Source organism: Benincasa hispida, chromosome 12 (genome assembly GCF_027475165.1).
Source record: "Benincasa hispida cultivar pf3 chromosome 12, pf3_genome.v1.1, whole genome shotgun sequence".
NCBI classification, from domain to species: domain Eukaryota; kingdom Viridiplantae; phylum Streptophyta; class Magnoliopsida; order Cucurbitales; family Cucurbitaceae; genus Benincasa; species Benincasa hispida.
The window spans coordinates 29867095-29888927 of NC_143489.1; the positions used below are offsets into that span (position 1 = coordinate 29867095).

General features: G+C 29.1%; 1 pseudogene; it reads left to right on the forward strand.

Moving 5' to 3' along the window:
* Positions 1 to 18979: 18979 nt before the first annotated feature.
* Positions 18980 to 20049, forward strand: LOC150031925 (uncharacterized; annotated as a pseudogene).
* The last annotated feature ends 1784 nt before the right edge of the window (positions 20050 to 21833 follow it).

Sequence of the window (21833 nt, forward strand, 5' to 3'; positions counted from 1 at the left end):
AATCATTTGAACATATATTGAAATAGACTATTATGTGAATTCTTTCTTCTTTTTTTTTTTTCTTTTTTTAGTAGAATAAGTGCGGAGATGATTAAATCTTCGGCCTATCATATCAATTACTGTTGAGATAAAGTGATGTCAAACTGAACATCGTTCAATTAGTTAAAATATATATAATCTCTCCACCCCTATGTGTTTAAACTCATTTAAAGATGGTATATCCTGTGACCAAAGTAGAACTAGTTGGAGAGACATTACCTAGCCTTTGTCCGCATCGGTGGTTGGCCCACCATCGGAAGCAGAGGAAGCTAACCAAGTTGACTAAGAATCAGTCATTTACCTCGCAAAAAAGATGTATGTCTACCCCTATGAGGAAAGTTGTTCACCCCCAACAAAGCTATGTTCCGAAACAACTTTGGCTTCAATATTATTTTGGTCAATGTACTTTTTATTTTTTTTTTATTATATGTGGAGTGGAAAAATCGAAACCTTGACTTCGAGATTGATAGAATTATCACTATGACGGTTAAATTATACTTATTTTGGCTTCTATTTTTTATATTATTAATATATCAATTTTGGTTTGTATATTTTCCACTTTTGTTTATTTTTATATTTGTACTTTCGAAACATTTGTTTATTAGTCATTTTGTACTTCCTAAAGAGATAATTTTGGTCTATTCAATTTTTTTGTTTTTATCTCACTTCTTTTGATTATATTTTTAACATGGCACTTCCTTCATTTATTTTTTAAACCCATTATTTTATTTATTTATTTTTTTAATGTAGCCATCACAATTGTACTAAATGGTTCTTATTGTAATTCAAATTTTATTAAAATTTTGTAAATAGGAACGAAAATAGTCATTAAAGACCAAATTCAATATTTTAAAAATATAGATATCAAATTGTACATTTTGAAATACAAAGACGAATGTAATTGAAAATAGAAATTACAAAAAATAAAACAGAATTTAAACCTAAAACTTAAGCCAATACTCAAATGAAATTAGCCCAATAATGTGAACACAAAGAGAATTTTAAAAAAGAATTACAAAATGAGTTTCATATAACAGAATACAAGTATTCCTATATTTAAATTTTAAGAACACAAATCTCTTCCAAAATTCGGTTCTTTTAAAAATTAAAAGTACTCCTAACTAATTAAAGAAAACCCAATTAAAGGCTAAAGAAAAAGAAAAGGAGAAACGAGGAAGAAAAAGGAAAAGATTTGATGTGACTTATAAGTGATCATTGCTAAAGAATGAGGCCTTTTAGAGTTAAACCAAAAGCAAAGTCATGAAAGTTTATGTTAAATGTAGACAATATCATACCATTGTGGAGACAGCTGGAAAATGGTCGTTGTCTCTATCAATTAGTAACTGAACCTTGATCTAAACTTAGTTGTGTTGGTGAAATCCTCGGATAATGAACAAAGAAATTTAGTGAACCTTGTTCGTGCTCTATCGGGGTTGATGAGAGCAAGTTTGATCTGTGCTCGTGCTCGTGTGTTCTATTTGGAGTTACCTGAGATGAACAAGATGTGCCTCGGGATGAACTGTCGTGTCTCGAGATGAAGAGCAAATGAACCAATATGAATAGGAGGTGCTTTGGGATTTAGAGCAAGCTTTCATGGTTGGGAGTGAAACGAATTTGTTCGAGAGAAGGCTTAATATGGTACTTTGTGCAAGGGGAGGATTTTTAGGAATGCGAACAAAATCCCACATTGGTTAGGCAAGGAAGTGATCATGGTTATATAAGTGAGGACAATTATCTTCATTGGTATAAGGCCTTTTGGAGTGAAACCAAAAGCAAAGTCATGAGGGTTTATGCCTAGAGTGGACAGAGGATTAACAATTGGTATCAAAGTAGATGAAGTTCACTAGAAGGCAAGGAAAATTGGAGTCAATTGGTATCAAGGTGTTCAAGATTTTTAGAAAGTATTATTGTGCCTGATCTTCCTAAGACATTTTGGGGTGAAGCAGTCTAATGTGTCATTTGCATCTCAGAGGCTTTGGCTCTATGCAAGGAACATAGATCAAAGCTTGACTTGAAGACACAAGACCAATCCATGTGTTTTTATTGGGTATGGAGATGAAGAGTATGGTTATAGGCTCTATGATCATGAAAAGAAAAGGATATTGAGAAGCAGAAATGTAGTATTCTTGAGCACGAGAAAGATGCAGGTCTTCTTTGTACAAGGTACACTTCCACTTCAAAGTTGTGTTTTGATACTACTAATGATTCTACTTCTACTCCTGGTATTAAGCCGACAAATGAAAATGTTGATGATGTACATGATGATGTTGGTGAGATACAATCTGATGGTAATGTACCAGAACATGTTGTTGATGATGATCTTGATGAGTCTTCATCTAATAAAGAATTTCATGAGGAAGATGCGTATGAGGAAGTGATTCATGGAGAAGTTCATGAGCAGAAGGAGCAATCTATTCTTCAAGTGGAGGATACTCAAGCTCGAAAGTCCACCAAAGTGCGTAAACCTTCAACAAGGTATCCAAGCTCAGAGTTCATTCTAGTTAATAAAGATGGAGAATCAGAGAACTATTAAGAGGTTTTATCTCATGATGAAAAAGACTAGTGGCTCAATGCAATGAAAAAGGATATAAATTTTCTAGAAAAGAATGGAATCTATGAGCTAGTGAAGCCTCCAAAGGGTAAGAAAGTATTGAAAAACATATGGATTTTTAAGTACAAGAAGGATGGTGAGAAGATAGTGAGGTACAAAGCCAGATTAGTGGTTAAGAGATGCAACTAGAAAAAAGGGCATTGACTTTGATGAGATCTTCTATCCAGTGGTCAAAATGACATCTATCATAATAGTGTTGGGATTAGCAACAAGTCTTGATCTTGAGATAGAGCAACTTGATGTAAAAACCTCTTTTTTACATGGTGACTTGCATGAAGAGATCTACATAAAGCAACCTAAAGGATTTGAAGAAAAATGGAAAGACAAACTTGTTTGCAAGTTGAAGTCTTTATGGGCTTTGACATGCACCAAGGCAGTGGTACAAGAAATTTGATTCGTTTATGATAAGCAATGATTATAAACGAACTACAACTGATTCTGTAGTGGTGTAGATGTTGCGAGGCTCATGGTTGAGCATAACCGCTTTTTTCTAAGATGCACCTGATTCAATCCCAAGACACATATACTGACACTCCTTAGTCTTCTTGGAATTGGTTTATGTTCGTTGGAATACTTTTACTAGAAGACAAGCCACATGTTTCACGAATTTGTTGACTCATTGATCTTAACCATACACGTTCTCGACTAGCCTCATGAATTGCTAAGAATTTCAACATGATTTGAGGAATTGGCTGTTATGGTTTGTTTCATTGATCGCCATGATATAGTAGTTTCTCCATATGTGAATAGATAACCTGTTTGAAATCTAGATTTGTGTGAATCAGATAAATATCCAGAATCTGTATAACCAACTATATCAAATTTGAATTATTTGATTAAAAAAAAAAACCTATATTGTTGTTTCTTAGAGATAACGGAGTATATGCTTAATTTCATTCCAATGTTTTTTTGTTGGAGAACTATATCTAACTAATAAATTTATTGAAAATGTAATATCTGGTCTTTTATTATTAACAAAATACATAAATGCATCAATTACACTAAAATATGGTACTTCAGGACCAAGTAGTTTTTCATTATCATCTCAAGGTCGAAATATACCTTTTCTCACACTCTAGTGAACGGACTTCCATTGGAATGTTTAATGGATGTGCTTTGTCGATATAAAACTTTTTCAAAATTTGTCCTATTTAAGTTGACTGATGAACAAATATCTCAACTACTAAATGCTCAATTTATAAGTCAAGGCAAAAAAACACATGAACATATTGGATTATTTTGCTCAATTCTATTGCTTTTGAAAGCTCTTAAGGAGTTCTAATTATATTTAAATCATCAACATATACAATTATAATAGCAAATCATGACTGTGATTTCTTTATAAAAACATGTGGACATATTGAATTATTTTAAAATCCTTCTTTCAACAAATATCCACTCAGGCAATTGTACCACATTCGTCTTGATTGTTTCAATCCATATAGTGATCTCTGTAACTTTATTGCATAAAATTCCCGAGAATTTGATTTATATGTTTCAGGTATCTTAAATCCTTTTGGGATTCTCATATAAATATCATTATCAAGAGATCCATATAAATATATTGTGACTACATCCATAAGATGTATATCCAGGCTTTCATACACAGTCAATTAAATATCTTACTGTAATTGCATCAACCACTAGAAAATATGTCTCCTCATGATCAATATCAGATCTTTGTGAAAAACTTTGTGCAACTAGTCTTGTTTATATCTTATGACCTCATTATTTTCATTTCTTTTTCCATAAATACTCATTTGTACCCCACAGGTTTTTACACCTTTTGGTGTTTTTACTACTAGTCCAAAAACCTGACATTTTGAAAGTAAATTTAATTCTGCCTCGATTGCTTCTTTCCACTGAAGCCAATTTTTCTATGTGACATTCTTCAACAGATTTTGGTTCAAGATTCTCATTTTCAGATACAATATCAAGAGCAATATTATACGCAAAACTGTTGTCAATAGCTACATTAGTTTAGTTCCATCTTTTCCCTATCATGACATAGTTTATCGAAATCTCATCATTATCTTTAGTTATTTCACCTTCTTCACTAATCATGTCAAGGATTTGTTCATGGGTATTTACATTTTTAACGAAGTCTTTTTTATTGTTTCTTTTTCGAAGATTTTTATCTTTGGAACCTACTGGTCTACCACACTTCTAGCGTATTCTAGACTCTTTAATGACAACTTGCTAGGTTGGGATATCAATTTTCGATAGAACATTTGCAGTTGGTATATGTGACTTAATTACTTTCTTTGCATTTATAAATACATCTAGTAACTGATTTGCTATATTTTGCATATTAATTATCTTCTGAACTTCAAGTTCAAATTGATCTGTGCGGGGATCTAAATGGGACAATAATGATGCATCCATATAATTTCTTTTTCCAACTTTATAATTCTTCCTTCTAATGTTGGAAAATTTGTCTCATTAAAATGACAATCAGCAAATTGTGTAGTAAATAAATCACCTGTTAAGGGTTCAAGATATTTAATAATTGATAGGGAATCATATTATCCAATATATATTCCTAACCTCCCTTAAGGACCCATCTTAATATGTTATAGGGGAGCAATTGGAACATATACTGCACATCAAAAAGTTCTCAAATGAAAAATATTTGGCTTATGGTCATAAGCTAATTGTAATGGTGGGTACTTATGATAAGCTACTGACCTAATACGTACAAGTGACGCTGCATGCAAAATAGCATGTCCTCATACAGATGTAGGAATCTTAACTCTCATAAGTAATCGTCTAGAAATTAATTGCAAATGTTTTATAAATGATTTTGCTAAACCATTTTGTATACGAACATGAGCTACAGTGTGTTCAATACTTACCCCAATTGACATATAATAATTATCAAAAGCTTGAGATGTAAATCCACCATCATTATCAAGATGAATAGTCTTAATTTTATAATCAGGAAATTGTGCTCTTAACTTAATTATTTGAGCAAGTAATCTTGCAAATGCAAAGTTTGACTTGATAATAAGCATACGTGTGACCATTTACTGTATGCCTCTATTAATACCATAAAATATCTAAATGGTCCACTTTGTGAGTTAATAGGTCCACATATCACTATAATTCGTTCAAAAAATGTAGGTGATTTAGTTCTCCCTTTAGTTAGTGATGGTCTAACTATTAATTTGCGTTAAGAGCAAGCATCACATGATAATTCATAAGATTGAATAATCTTCTGGCTTTTTAATGGCTGTTCATTTGAATTCTCAATAATTCTTTTCATCATTATAGACTCTGGATGACCTAATCTGTCATGTCAAATAGTATATATATCTAGATTCATGAACTTCAGGTTCATTATTGAATATGCTTCAATTACTCGTATATGAGTATAATACAATCTAGAAGATAAAACAAGCAACTTTTCCAATATACGTTTTTCATTTGAGAAAGTAGATATGATATAAAGATACTCTATGTTATTCTTTCTATTAGTCTCAATGTGATAATCAGTGCAACATATATCATTAAAACTATGTATATTTCTCTTTGATTGACCAGGGAACAATGCATTATCAATTGTAAATTTTGTTCCTTTAGGAAAATTAATATTTGCTTTTCCGCATCCTTCAATTAGGTTTGCAGAACCTAATATTGTATTGACTTTTTCTTCTAATACTGTTAGTTTATAGAAATATTTTTTACTTGTAAGTATTGTGTGTGTGTGGCTGCACTGTCTGTCAAACATAAAACTTCTTTGTTTATTTTTTAATCACCCGATATATGAAAATGATCCAGGTTTCTTTATTAAAAGAAAATAATTACAATAAGAAAAACAACACTTGGAATATACAAAGGTTTAACATTAACTAAGAAAAAGGATGAAGATAGATAAAAAAAAAACAACATTAAGTCTAGATATTCTCAAAGTCAAAAGAAACACTTGATGTTCCATCAATTGTGTCGAATTTCTTTTGAGATTCAAAGAAGTCTGTCACATCCAAATTTGTCATATTGGATGAGTCAAATATATCATTATCTTGGTAGGTTAATTAAATTAACTTCCACATTTCCCCCTTTTTCTTTTAGGGAAGCTTGATATAGATCAACTAAGTGTTTCGATGTACAAAAAATATATGACTAATGACCAGTCATACCACATCTGAAGGCTTTCCTATTATGATCATCATTTCGGGCATTTTTGTTTATCGTCTTTTGAATTCTTATCTTGTGGAGCATTTCCTTTATGATCATTATTTCGAGCGATTCTTTTGAAATTTGGATGATTAGAACAACCACCACGAAAATAATAAGTATTTCTTCCTCTTCCTTTTCCTTAACCATGACCTCGACCATGATTATTAAAATTCATAGCATTCACTTCAAGAAATGATATTGTTCCAGTTGATCGAGATACGCTATTCGTGATTCGAGATTTGAAGAACTAAAGCCTTCACGATCTCTTCTTTAAAATGTCACAAACTCTCCGTACAGAAACACGAACAAAAATCAACAAACCCAACTTTAGACACCACCACAAGAGAGCCTCATGTATTCCTCGTAGTGGTTGAGAATTAGCAGAAGTGTGTGGGCTCTGCTATGATTTTGGGAGAAAGATGAAATTTGAGAGATGAGAATTTTTCTAGGAGAATTCTTTTGAGACCAAAAAACTCACAGACACTTTATGATAATCTTCTGTGAAGAAGATGAAGAAATTATCGTAAAAACTTCCACTCCCACGAATGATAAGAGAGAAAATAGGAGGAGGGAGTCAACTCCCTCCTCAATTAAATTCAAATAATTTAATAAATGAAAGTTAATATATATATATATGATAACCAATTTATCATATAATATGTATTAAACTATATGTTATATCAAATATAACACATAATCTATAGCTTTATATTGTATCAAATACAATATAATTTATATTTTAAATTCTCTCAGTCATTCATGGTATTTAATATAAATCAAATTTACATTAAATTTAATTATATGAATCTAATCCATATAATTAGTATTTGAATCGTATTCAAATATTTATTTCCTCTCATAATAATGTATCAAATACATTATATTAATTATATCACATATAATTAGTTTAAATTAATTATATCATATATAATTAATCCCTCATTTAATTTGAACAATTCAAATTAATTGAAAATTAATTCTCAATAATCCTAGTTGAGCTACAGAGGGGATCTTATGGATCTTTAGATTAAATACTTGAATAATTAAATTATTCAACATCCATTAACTGTTAGTCACTCCACTAAAGACTGACAGTTGCACTCTTCGCACTATAGATTTATTTCTGTATCCATTGGATATAATCAGTCAATAGTACGATGACCCTTCACAATTTACTCGTAAGTACAGCTGGGCCAAAAATATCGTTTTTCCCTGTAGTTACATTTAACTCCTTAAGTATCACTGATCCCTTTAGTAAACAATAAGTCATAATCCAACTATGACCAAACCCCTCTCGGGCCAAGAAGGGGTGTGGCACCACATTGTTAAAGCCTCGGAATCAGCCCTTAAGAAAGCAATTTATCTACTTACTCAGACATTAGGGAATGAGTGAATTTCGTCTTGTGTAGCTGTGTTCACAGCTCTCGAATCAGACGAATCCCAAAAATAGTAGGCTTATTGAGCCGATGATCAGGCCACTCTCACGCATACAAATCAAAGGACCGTCTTCATAGGCAGAAGTTCACAACTCATTCAGGATTCAGATCATACCACCTATGGTCATCCTGGTGAAATATAGGTCTCTATTATTAACGACGTTATATAATGAGACTATTCATTTCGTGGTCTAGTCTTATACAAACCCTTTTGTGTAGAACATCCCCGCTCACATGTCTCTACATGAATGATCAGAATTAGATTATTGTAGCACTTTACAACAACTGTAACAACTACAAAGTGGGTTGTATTCGTAGTGTCACCAGGATAAGTCTCTACATATATGTATTTGTGGTATCCAACCTTATCCATCTACTACAAACCATTTAGGTTATCACTTAGACATGATCCACCACCTATATGTCTCTACATACATGTTTAAGCTACAGATAATAACTTTGGATATTGGTTGATTGGTTTTGTGGGTTAATACTACTAAATGTTAGATAAAATACCTCAAATTTTATTAAATAAATAAATCGTTTATACATTACAATTACAAATTATAGGACTCACGAGATTTAGGACATCAACTTCAACAACATGGATACTAATAGTGTGTAATCTTGAGACACATAGACAAACACATGGAGTAATGGGTAAATGTCACTTGATCTTTTGAAACTAAGAATGGGCATCTAAATTAAACCTTTTTTTTGTAATATATATAATATATATAATATTATAGTTTTGTTAACTATTTGATTTTTAATTTTATTTTTTGTGATAATAGACAATGATAGCAGACATTGATAGATGTTTATCATTATCTATCACCGGTAGACAGCAACATTTTGCTATAAATATGTTAGTTCATTTTTTTATATTTGAAAATAACCCTTAAAAATATTTTCATTTTCATTCTAATCTAACAACTTTTCATTTAAATGTTTTTATTTTTAAGTATAATGTGTTATATTAAGTTTAAAATTACATATTATTGTAATTATTATTCACTAAACAATGATTATTATTATTTTCCCAATAAAAATATATGTAAGTATGATTTATGTTATATTATATTTAATTTAAATACAAAATTTAAAATTCAACTAGTTTGTTTAAAATTAAAGTTTGATGACTCATCTTTAATTCAATTAAGAAAATATACCTTTTTTAATTGTTCTCATAATTCCCATCTGCATAATTTTTATCTCCTTTATATACAAAATTATCTAGAGGAAACAAAATCGTCTTAAAGAGAAAAAAAGTGAAATTTTTGGGTTCAAATTAATTATGTTCATCATTGCTTTCTCCTATAATCCACTCTAACACAAACAAACAAAAAAAATCCTTTATTTTGCTGATATGTTCATAGTTTTTTATTTTTCTTCATTTTATTTGCAATTAACCAGTGCATTTAAAATATTGATGTTGCGTTTATCAATATGGACTTTTTAAAAAAATAATAAAATAAGATATAATTTTATAGTTATAATATATGAAAAATAGTTATATATTATATGGTTTTTGTTTTTTAAAAACTGAAAAACCAAAAATATATTTTCAAAAACTAGAAACTAAAAACAAAACACAAAATTTGATTATCAAACAAATCCTAAATAGTTATCAAATATGGTCTAAATATTTTATTTTGGATTAAAAACGTGAGAGTATAATAACCTATTTAGTTCTTATCCAATTTTAATTTTAAATAATTGGCTGCTTAGGCTTATGTTAGAAATCTTCTATAAAAAAAATTATCAACAAACGCTAAAACGGTTTGTTATGAAAAATTAAATAAGAAAATGAATACTTGAAGGAAACCAAAATCAAATAAACGTGAAATTCAACAAGTAAAATAAGTTTACACATATATAATTTTTATGAATGGAACCAGGAATATATATTGAGTGGGTTGTTGCTTGATTAGCACCATTCTTTTTATGGTACGGAGGGTATGAATGGAAGAAAAAAATATATTGTTCTTTTTAAAGATATATAATAATAAATTAAGAATAAATTGTCCTTTTTTTTAGCTTGGTCTTTGTTCCCAAAAACCTTCATTCATGTCTTTTGGTTTATTTTTTTCTTTTTTATAATAGCAACATTGTTAATTATTGTATAAGAAACTTCATACCCTTCAATATATATATATATATATAATTTTAATCAGTGTCGAGAAATAAAAAGAACCGGACAAACTAGTACAAATAAAATTATAACAACATTTTGCTATGAAGTAATTAATTCATCTTCACTATGTTTTCTTGTATCAAAATAAAAATAAAAAATTTCTTAATTAAGAAATAGGTTTAGTTTAATTTTAATTTGTGTCCTAAGGTAAGAGGAAAAAAATAATTAATTATGATTAAAGTTATACTATCATTTCATAGTGAGATTGTATTTATTTCTTTACATCGTTTCCTAATCAACATAATTGAAAATAAGTGTTGTGATTTTAAATGATTCGTTAATAATGATATTTTTTAAATAATAGACAAGAAAACAAGGAAACATATTTCCATAGTTTTGTTCTTTATTTATATAAATAAGAACAAAATAAAATAAAAGATGAGGTTTGATTGTCAAATAGGTTTGCAAAAAGATAGAAAAGAATAAATAGATTATGCATGAAATGTGTTCATATTTTAATAAATAAAAAATAATGATTTTTTTTCTAAAACTCGAATTTTTAACTTTAAAATTGATAATAAAAACATCATGTGAATATTTTGAAAATCTTAATTGATAAATATATTAGTAAAATATATATAGCTATCAATAACAAACAAAATAATAGAAAATGACAAATATAAAAAAATGAAAATCATCTTTTCACAAGTAAAGAGACCGTTTTTCCAATGTTACAAAAGAAAAATCGCCAAAATTAGACCCTTTTCAACAAATATATATATATATATATATATATATATATATATATATATATATATATATATATAAACTTTTTTTTGAGAGTTTTCAACCAATCATTTTACATATTTATTCTTCAACTCTGCTTTCATATTTATATTATTATTTAAAATTTTCATTAAAAATCTCAATCATTTATTTATCCAAATCCACTCATCCAACTAAACAACGATACACGTATGGAAGGAGAGGTTTAACTATCACATTTGAATTTCTATTTCAATATATTCATGTTAGCAAACTTAATACTATGTCAAATTAAAATAAGAATGATTAAGATCCGTTAATGAAATAAAATGATTTTGTTTCAAACATAAGCACGTCACATAAATGAATGAAGACGTTTTACGACTTTAAAAAATAAAATAAAATGTTGAGAGGTCTTGATCACTAAATTATAGATGGACAAATTAAAATTTCAAAAAATATATAAATATATATGGATGAAAAGAATACAACTGAACTTTAAAGAAACAAAGTGCTGAGTTTCTTCTTTCTTTCTTTCTTTTTTTTTAATGAGAATATATAATAATGAGGCTGACGTGTAAATATATATATGTAAAAATATATATAGAAATTAAGGTAGGACAGAACAAGAAGTCCTATTCTTAGTTGCCATGTCTGCTCTCATTTGCATAACAACAACAAAATCATTCCAACAGAAAGAAGGGAAGACGAGAGAATTTTTTTAAAAAAATATATTATATTATAAAAAATACTTGTTTATTAAACAGCCATATCCTTTTAAAATATGTAATAGTCCAAAAATACCTTATTGTTAATATGAACAAATACAATTAATACCTCGTTGCAAAGATGTCTCTAACTTTTAAACGTTGTGTTAGTACCCTACCTTAAAAGAAAAAAGTTAAAATATCTTTACCGTTTATCTACACCACATAACCTCTTCTTTCCCCTACTTCTATCTATAACCTAGCATTTTTCTATTTTCTTTATTTTTCTCCTCTCTTAACTCTCCTTTTTATTATCTATTACGTTTGATCTTTACTTATCTCATTTAAATTTAAAAAAGAAAACAAACAAATTGCACCCTTCAATTATAGTATATAGATTACAACAAAAAATAATAATAATAATAGTGGAAGCACCAAGGGGACCTTAGAGCTTAAGTTTTTTTTTTTTTTTTTTTTTTTTTTTTTTTTTTTTTAACATGATCATATGTTAGTGATTGAGTGTATTTTAATATCCAAATACGTCATTTTTGTGTTTGACTATTTATTGTTTTGGTAAGTTTTAAGAAGATATTTTGATTTTGAAATTATGTGAGATTTTGTGGGGTTTGATACTTTAACTTGAAGTTTGTTTTATATTTTGTTGTGAGAAAATTTGGATAAAAATTGGACAAACGAATATAAAAAAATAGATATAATTTGTTTTAAAATTGGTTCTTTTGAAGCTCAAGAAAACTTCCAAAAAAATTAACTATTATTTTTTTCGTTGTAAAGCTAAGAGTTATAATGTAAGTTTTAAAGTTCAAAAACAAGTATTAGGATTAGTGGATGAGTGTTTATAGGCTAATAATAGGAGTATTTTTAAAGTTTTTTTTAATAAGTTTAATGATTATTAATGCTTGTGTGGTAGTGTTTCGTGGTATAAGAATTAGGGGGGCAAAGATTTATAATTATTTTTAAAAAAGATAAAAAGGAAAAGGGAAACAGAAACTTGTAGAATTAAATAAATGTTAGGTTGGGGACTAATAAGGGAGGGAGGCATCCCATTACGCAGATTCTCATCGCTTTTTTAAATTGCGGCTCCAGCGTGGCAAGTGACAGGAAGACGATCGACGGCTGAGATTAAATCTACATGACTACGCTCCACTTAAGTTGGGTCTTTGATGAAAGTAAGCAAATCGGACGGTGGAGACGGAAATTGTCCACTGCTGTGAAGCGTGCTACTTTTGCATTCTACCTTTTCGCACGTGTTGGGTCCCACCAATTAAATGCATTCACATTTTCTATTTTCTTTCTTTTTTAAATATATATATAATTTAATTTTTTAAGAAAAGATTAATTTAGTCTCGTGGGTTTAGTTTTTGTTTATATTTTTAAACTATAGTTTTAAGTTTGATCTTAGGTCTAATCAAATCTCCTAATTATTGATGTTATTATTGATGCTTATTATATTAAATATGTGACAATTTAATGTTTCAGTGAATTATATGTATTAAGGCTTATATTAAAAAAATGTTTTTATAGTTGAGCACAAAAATGGAAGAAATAATTAAGAATTTGATTCTATTGAGGGTTGATTTGTGAAATTAAAAAGCAAAAAACATAAAGGATTCACTTGAAACTAATTGAGAATTACGAGAAATGATCGAAAGTTGTAAGTTATTGGTACTAAATTTAAACCCTAAATTAAAGATTCATTTATATAATCGTTTTATACTAAAATAAAGTATTACTTTATTTATTTATTAGTAAAATAAATGTTAGGTAGAGAGAATTCAACTTTCGGTTTCAATATTAAGAAAAAAAAGTGAAAGTAATATAAAAAGAGAGAGTAAAATCTCATCACTGTTGAACTAAGATCACGTTAGTTAGTAATCCATTAATTTTACCCCAATTCTCATGTTTGATTTCACCTATCAATGTATTTTCTAATTTTTTTCATTTATTAAGAGTGACTTAAACAAATCACCATTCTATCAATATTGAGGGGTTAGATTTTTGGGTTGTTTTCATATATAATAAAATGACCAACTTATTTATAAATATAATAAAATAATAAAATTCTCAAAGTATTGGTTTCTATTTTGTTTACTATATTTGAAAATTTTGAATAATTCAAAAGAACACAAGAATTTGCAAACTACCTAACTAAATTCAAAGATATAAACTTTACAGATAAGAAATAATAAAGGTATAATTTATAATGTATCGCTATTTTGTTAGGATGATTACATTGTACTCATATTTCTCTAATTAGACTTCTTAAGCAAACACTTAAAAATGTAAATGATTATGAGAATATCCAACAAACCAATATTTGTTATATATTCCCATGATCAATACTCCTTCAAATCTATTAAATTCAATTGGATGAAAATTATCTTTTATATTAATAAACAATCAAGAAGATCATCATTGATTCAAATTTCTCAGTAGTCAAATTAAGCCAACTAAGTTCATTATCCTATAGAATTATTAGTTAAGGAATTTAGACGTCCAAAGAATTCATTTATTTGTTTATAGTTAAAGCATCCAAAAATATAATTATAGATCAAAGTTAGCTTTAAAAAATGACATACGTGGAAAATAATGAATATTTTAATAATTAAATATACTTTTCGTACAAGGACAATAATTAAGAAATGTTAATCCAATGTACCTCAGTTTCTTTTAATTAAAAAAAAAAATAGTATGTTAATCTTTCTCGTTTTTAATGTAGAATAAGAACAATGAACTAAACCAAAATTATAGCCAAAGTAGCCTCTCTATTAAGGTTATCTTGATTCTTTAGTTATAATAACATAAAGTATGCTTAATATTATAAATCTTTTTATGAGAAATTTTTAATGATATAAACACCATCCAAATTCAAATATATTTTTTTTATTTACTTTATTTTTTAAAAAAATGAATTCACTTTCTATGAATATAGACTGTCTCCAAAATGGAACATCTTAACCCTTAGAAACAAAGCTATATTGTTCATTGTATGCAAGGTAGAAGGCTTGCTTGGACAGCTCCAAAGAGTCGAAGTTTTATTATTGGATATAATATTTAAATACTATTTTAGTTTAAGAATTTTAGTCTTGATTTTTACTTTATTCTTTAAAGTTTCAATTTTTTTCTGTTCTAAAACCTATGACATCTTTATGGTAGGATTATATCAATTAAATAATTATAGAAAACGACAACTAGAACTTTTTTTCTAGGCAAAATTTGGAGTCTCAAACATAATGTTGATAGTTTAATGAATCAGAATGTAACACACAAAAGTTTATTTATATGTTGAAACTAATTAAAATCTTAACTTAATACTAGTTTTATCCTAGTTTTCTAGATAATATGATCAATATGGAAAGGAGTCGTCTCTCATTTAATTACAGTAAAAAAAAAAAAAAAAAATACTTCTTACATTTTCATCTCAATTCCAATTTCTCTCTTAATTAGAGTGGATCTTCACTTCCAATTTCTATCTTAATTAGAGTGGATCTTGAACAGTGGTTTGATTGATAATAAAATGAAGATAATTCTTGTTCACTTCTCCACCCCTAATCAAAGGCATACATTTGTCTCATATAATATGGAGATGATGATGAGAAAAGATATATTTTGCATCCTTATAAAGTCTTAGCTCAAACCATTAGAGCATATGACAGCATAGGAGTAATGGCATCCGGGCCTTAAAATGAATGGTAAGACATTAGAAATTTAGTTATCCTTATTGACTCTACAAGAAAAATAGATTCTCTCGATGTCACAAACATCCATTGAAAGATGACTAACCAGGAGAGAGGCTCTCTCCCGATGCCGTAAAGTAGGCATCGGGAGTATGAACTCACTTCCAGCATCGTATAATGTTCGTCGAGAGTTAGCCTTCATTAAGTTGTCGAAAGTTGGCCAATAATCTCCTGACGGCTCGATGGCCTGACAGGAGATGGATTTAAAAACCTTAACTCTCAAATCTGTAATCATATTGCAAATCTGAGAAAAAATGTGGATTTAGGGCTCAAACGATTATACCTCTCTTCGTGGATCTTTGTCGATCTCCAATCTCCATTCACCTCTGTTGACCACGCTTCTTCTACGTCGAGTTTCGATTGAGTTTCGTTGTCGACCATGCCTCTCCGATCTCTATCCATCCACCCACCGTTTTAGTTAAATCCGACCGTCTAGGTAAGTTTTGCCTCATTTTAATTTTTTGTATGATTTAGATAAGGCGTTTTCTTATTTTTGGTTCTTTTGTCCTGATTCTTAGAGTTTGATATCTTTATTTTGTTCTGAATTTTTGACTTTTTGTATAAGGTGTAGAAATTTGTATGGTCTTAATTATTATTGGGTGTTTCCTAATCCTTTTACTTAGATATATTTTGTATCTATCAATAATGACCTAAATCTTATGGGGAGAAAAGCACTTGATAGGTCTACTTTTATTTAGAAAGTGAAAACCTATGAGTGTAGCTTATGGAAGCTTTCAAAAAATTGATGCAAACGATATAGCTAGCTTTCTTTTAGGTAATTACCTAAGTATTGTTTATGTTTATGAATTGTAAAGTATGTGTCTTGTTAAGTCTGAATGTTGTGTTCATAAAGTTTGAATGTTGGGGGAGGGGAAGGGGGGGAGGGGAGGGGATTGAATTGCATTTATTCATCAAGGTTATTTTTGGTGTAGTTTCATTATTAGAATTCTTTTGTGGGACTCATTAAAATGGTATGCATTTATTCATGAAGGTTAGATTGGCCAAGTTTGGTTCCTAAGCTTGTAGTTGTTGTATTTTTATTGGGGGGAGGGAGGGGACACTCCAAGAATTTTGGGTTTTAATGTCGGTTGGAAAATGTGAAACTGGATGTATAATGTCGGTTTAAAAAAAATGGATCTTTAATGTCGGTTTTAAATCGACATTAAAGATAGGTTACAATCCAGTTTAAAATCGACATTAAAGATCCCCATTTATTTTTTTAACTTTAGTAAAAAATATCTCTCTTTCATTTTACTACTTTTCTTCTCTCTCCTTTCTCACTTCTCTCTTACAAACCCTCTCTTCCCCTTGACCGTAACAATCATCACCATGTTGGTGTTGTTCCGATCGTTGTCGTCATCGACGTTGTTCCGGTTGCTGTCATCGTCATGTCGCTCAAGTTTTTTCGACCATGCAAATCGTGTGTCATTCACGGGTTGTTCAACTCGCTTTGTTCAAAGATCGACCAACTCTGTCGTACAAGCTCATTCGTGTTGGGTAGGCCGTCCGGTCGTCAGATCTAGTCAGCTAGCTCCATCGTGGGGTTCAATGGAGTTCAACTCACCGTGGAGGTGAGTCCCCAGCGCCAGATCTGTAGATTTAGTTGTGGGCTTTTCTGATCTGGTCGTCTATTTGCCTGATCTACTCGTGGTTCTTCCAATCCGGTCGTCGGCGTGGTGAGTCAGCTCTATTCACAAGGTCTAATGCTCGTCGATGTTGTGCATTCGCCAGATCTGTCAGTCTCAGCTTAGATCCGTTTCAATCTTCGAGCTCCAGTTTGGATCTTTTCAGCTTAGATTTGTTCCAATCTTAGATCTGTTGTTTGCTTGGAAAGGTAAAATTTTCTTTTCATATATATTCTCAATTTAGTAATTTAAAGTTATTTAATTCATTTTATTTTTATTCTAATGATTAAGATTCTTGAAATTTTGAAATATTAGAATTAAATTAGTTCAAGAATATATACTTGGTTGCTAGTCTTGCTTGGTGTGGTTCAAGTGTATATTAAAACTTTTTTTTTTTCAATTATATATAAACTAATTTGGTCTTACTTAGTTGATTGAGCTTGCTTGGTGTGGTTCAAGTGTTATTTCATTCATTTTATTTTTATTCCAATGATTAAATTTCTTGAAAATTTGAAATGTTGGAATGAAATTAGTTCCAGAATATGTAATTGGTTGATAGTCTTGCTTGGTGTGGTTCAAGTACATATTAGAACTTTTTTCCAATTATATTTTAGCCTTTAATATTTTGTTTATGTTATTCTTTTGAGTTTATCTCAAAATTTAATGTAAACTAATCTAGGTATTGTTGTTGATTATGGTTCATAAGATTTTAAAGTGTTGAGATAAAAATTAGTTCATGAATATGAACTTGTTTGATGGTCTTGCTATCATCTTTTTGTTTTGTGGTTAATGTGTTTATAGAACATTTTCTTGGGATATATTTTAGTCTTGAAAATATTTTATTCATGTTCTTTTGTGTTTATCATGTTGATATAAACAAATTTTAGATCTTATTATTGATTATGGTTAAATTTACAAGCTTAAGGTTACGTAATTTTTCCTTGCTATTGTTTGTCTTTTTTGTAGATTTAGTTGCATATTTTACAACCATGGATAAGTATGAATGAAAATTAATAGAATGTCAACTTAGTATAGTTTAGGGGTTGAGATGCTTACTAAAAATGGTCTACAACATTCAAGTATGTCGAATGTCATGAGTTGTCCATGTTTGAAGTGTGTGAATGCAAAGACTCTAAATATGAATACAATAAGGGATCACTTATTTTTTAATGGTATAGATCAAAGTTATCAAACATGGATTTTTTACGGTGAATCATTACCGATTAAGAGAAGCAATGAAAATGTGTCAACTAATGAAAGAGACAAAATTGATGAGGTTGATGTTGATGTTGATGACACAATTGGAATGTTTGAGGTTGTACACAACTATTTTAATAAAAAAATCCGATAATTTTGAAAAATTACTAGATGATGCGAAGAAACCATTGTACGCAAATTGTAAAACTTTTACCAAAATATCTACATTGGTAAAGTTATATTATTTTAAAGCTAAATTTGAATGGAGCGATGAGAGTTTCACTGAGTTGTTGGAATTAATTCATGATATATTATCGAGTCCTAATGAAATTCCAACTTCTACTTATGAAGCAAAAAAGATTTTGGGTGCTCTTGAAATGAAGTACGAGAAGATTCATACATGTAGCAACAATTGTTGCTTGTTTGGTTATGGTAGGAGCATTCAACAATTAAGAGCGTTGGACACTCTTCCAAATATATGAACACGAATGCATCATCAAGCTCTTGAATGAACATGTCATACACAACATGAATGATGTAGACATGATTCGTATCAATTTGAATGAACACATATTTGGAAGGGACAAATTTGTTTATTTAGGTCATGATGATCTGATTCACTATTGCAGTATGGTTGAAATTGGTTATATGTGTATATTGACATACATTGCATAATTATTACTCATCTTGATTCACACTCTTCATGTATATTCTTTTTCATGTTTAAATAATAACTTTTGCTTTGTTTATGTATCTTTGGGATGAATGTGACCATGACATTACCAAGAAATTTTTTATAATTGACCAAGCAAAAATATCGTGTAAAGTTTCTAGATCTTCGATCTAGAAATTTAGCCAACCAACTAAAATTGGTTAATTTGGACTAATTAATTCTATTCTATATAACACAGGGTAAGTAAATACAAGTTCTTTAGCTTTTAATTTGCATTATACACGTACTAATATTTCAAAATTATTGTTTATTATAGTTATCATTGGATATTTATTATAATCAATCTTCAAAAAAATTGTGCTTATGTTTTGGACTCTATTTGAAGTAAGGTTCAAGAGGAATTTCATGGAGTTATAAATATGTAAGTGTAACTGAACTTTCTTAACTCTTAATTCAAGTATTTATGTTTAGCTAATGTTTACAATCTAATGTTTTCAAACTATTTAGTGGGTTGAAAACATGGCAAGCCAAGCATGATCTCCAACAACATCGGTCTTCTCCAAAATGGAAACCTATAAAGGTAATTTACATTCATATTTTAACAAATTATGTTAATTCAAACATAAGAATAATTGTTTTCAACTTCTTCACATGCAGTGCCCCTGTCAATTAGATTCTATAGGATACGGGTACTATGTGCAAAAGTATATACATGAAATAGTGCATAATCTTACTACTCCTGTTACTAGCCTCATACGTAAATTATTTATTTTTTATATACTACCTTTAATTTAATAAATGATGTAAATTTATGTTGAGTTTTTTTTTTTTTTTTTTTTAGTTCAATACAAAAAATGCATATACCCAAGGAGAGATTGACGTAATTCGAACACAATGGGCAAGTTTTGTTGGCCAATTTGTGTAAGGATGTACTTATTGTTTTTTTTTTTTTTTTTTGTCTCAATAGAATGTAAATGCTAGCTTAGAATTAATCTTGACGAGTTTTGAGTAAAATATGCAAATTTAAATGAATCTAAAGTACTAATTGTTGGTTTGTGGATAGACGAATTGTTATCTAACCATAATCTTTTTATTGAAAGATTTATGTATAATTTTTTTGTTTATGGGTATTTGGTGTAAGTACTCATGGAAGTACTGATTGATATGTGTGAAGGGGAGAAATGATTATAATATTATAAAAGTATTTGATATTTCTAATTGTAGTTTTGGAGAGGCGGGTGGTTCCATATGAGTGTGATGTGATAATTTTAATTATTGTTCTATGGAAGTGTGATATCGATATACAAATGTTGGTTAGTGTATTTATTCATATTTGATAAGTACTTATAGAATGGACTGGAAGTACTAATTGTTATTTGTGGATAAATTAATATAGAAGTGTTTTTCATTGTAGGTCACTTTGTATTTAGTTTTGTGGTAGAGTGTATTGTTGTCTATTGTTATATTTTAAGTTTGTGTTATGTGCATTTATAGGTGGAAGAAAAATATTGTCGGCTTGCCATGTAGAATATAACATGCACGCATTACAATAAACAATTTTTTATATTTTTTAATAAAATACGATGACGAACATTTCCTAACCCAACATGAGATATATAATGTCATTTTTAACTCTTTGACCGACATTAAAAATGGATTAGAAAATTTTAAAAATGAGGCATAAAAAAAGGACAATTATTGAAAAAAAAATTGGTAAAAACACGACATTAAAGATGGCGTAAAATATTGGTTTTAAACCGATATTAAAGATGGTGTAGAATGTCGGTTTTCAATCGCATTCAATTGATACTGAAATTTTGGTCAGCTATAATTTTGATTTAAACCAACATTAAAGACAACCGACATTAAAGATCTTTTATAACACGATCTTCAATGTTGGTTTTCAACTGACATTAAAGTCTTTTAATGTCAATTTTAAACCAAGATTAAAATCTAAAATTCTTGTAGTGGGAAGAGTTTTGAAATCATATAGCTAGCTTTGTTTTAGGTAATTACCTAAAGTTTTCTTATGTTTATGAATTGTAAAAGTATGTGCCTTAAGTTTGAATGTTGTGCTCATGGAGTTTGAATGTTGGGGAAGAGGGGATTGAATTGCATTTATTCATCAAGTTTAAATTACACCCACTTTAAAACCGTTCATTGAAGTGGGTTGAATTATTAATAAGTGTATGTTTGTTGTTTTTGTGTGTTTGTGGAGAGGTAGGTGTGAAATATTGATAATTTGAGCTTGTTTAGTGTCTTAGAATTGTTTGAAAGATTCAATAAAGTTGGTTGATAATATAATCTAACATTTCAACTTATTATATTGTAGGTAAATTTGATACTTTGGAGGTGCTTTTGGGAGGTCACAATCGTGATGCATCTTGCTTATTTTGTTTCTAAAATTATCTAAAAAAACTACACCTATGGACTTTATATTTTGTTTATAATTTTAATCCCTTTCGTAAGGTTATATTGACAATAAATGTCAACATGAACATAGTTCAACTAGTTTAAATATATACGACATTTTACCCAAGATGTCAAAAGATCAAATGATCACCCTTACACACTATATATATTCGAGTTGAATATTTTTCTAGTTATTAATTTAGATTAATTAATGTGTTAATTTATCTTATTTCTTTGTAACAATGTAGATAACTACTTTTAAGTTGTTAAATTAAGCTTTCTTGTGAATGTCATTGG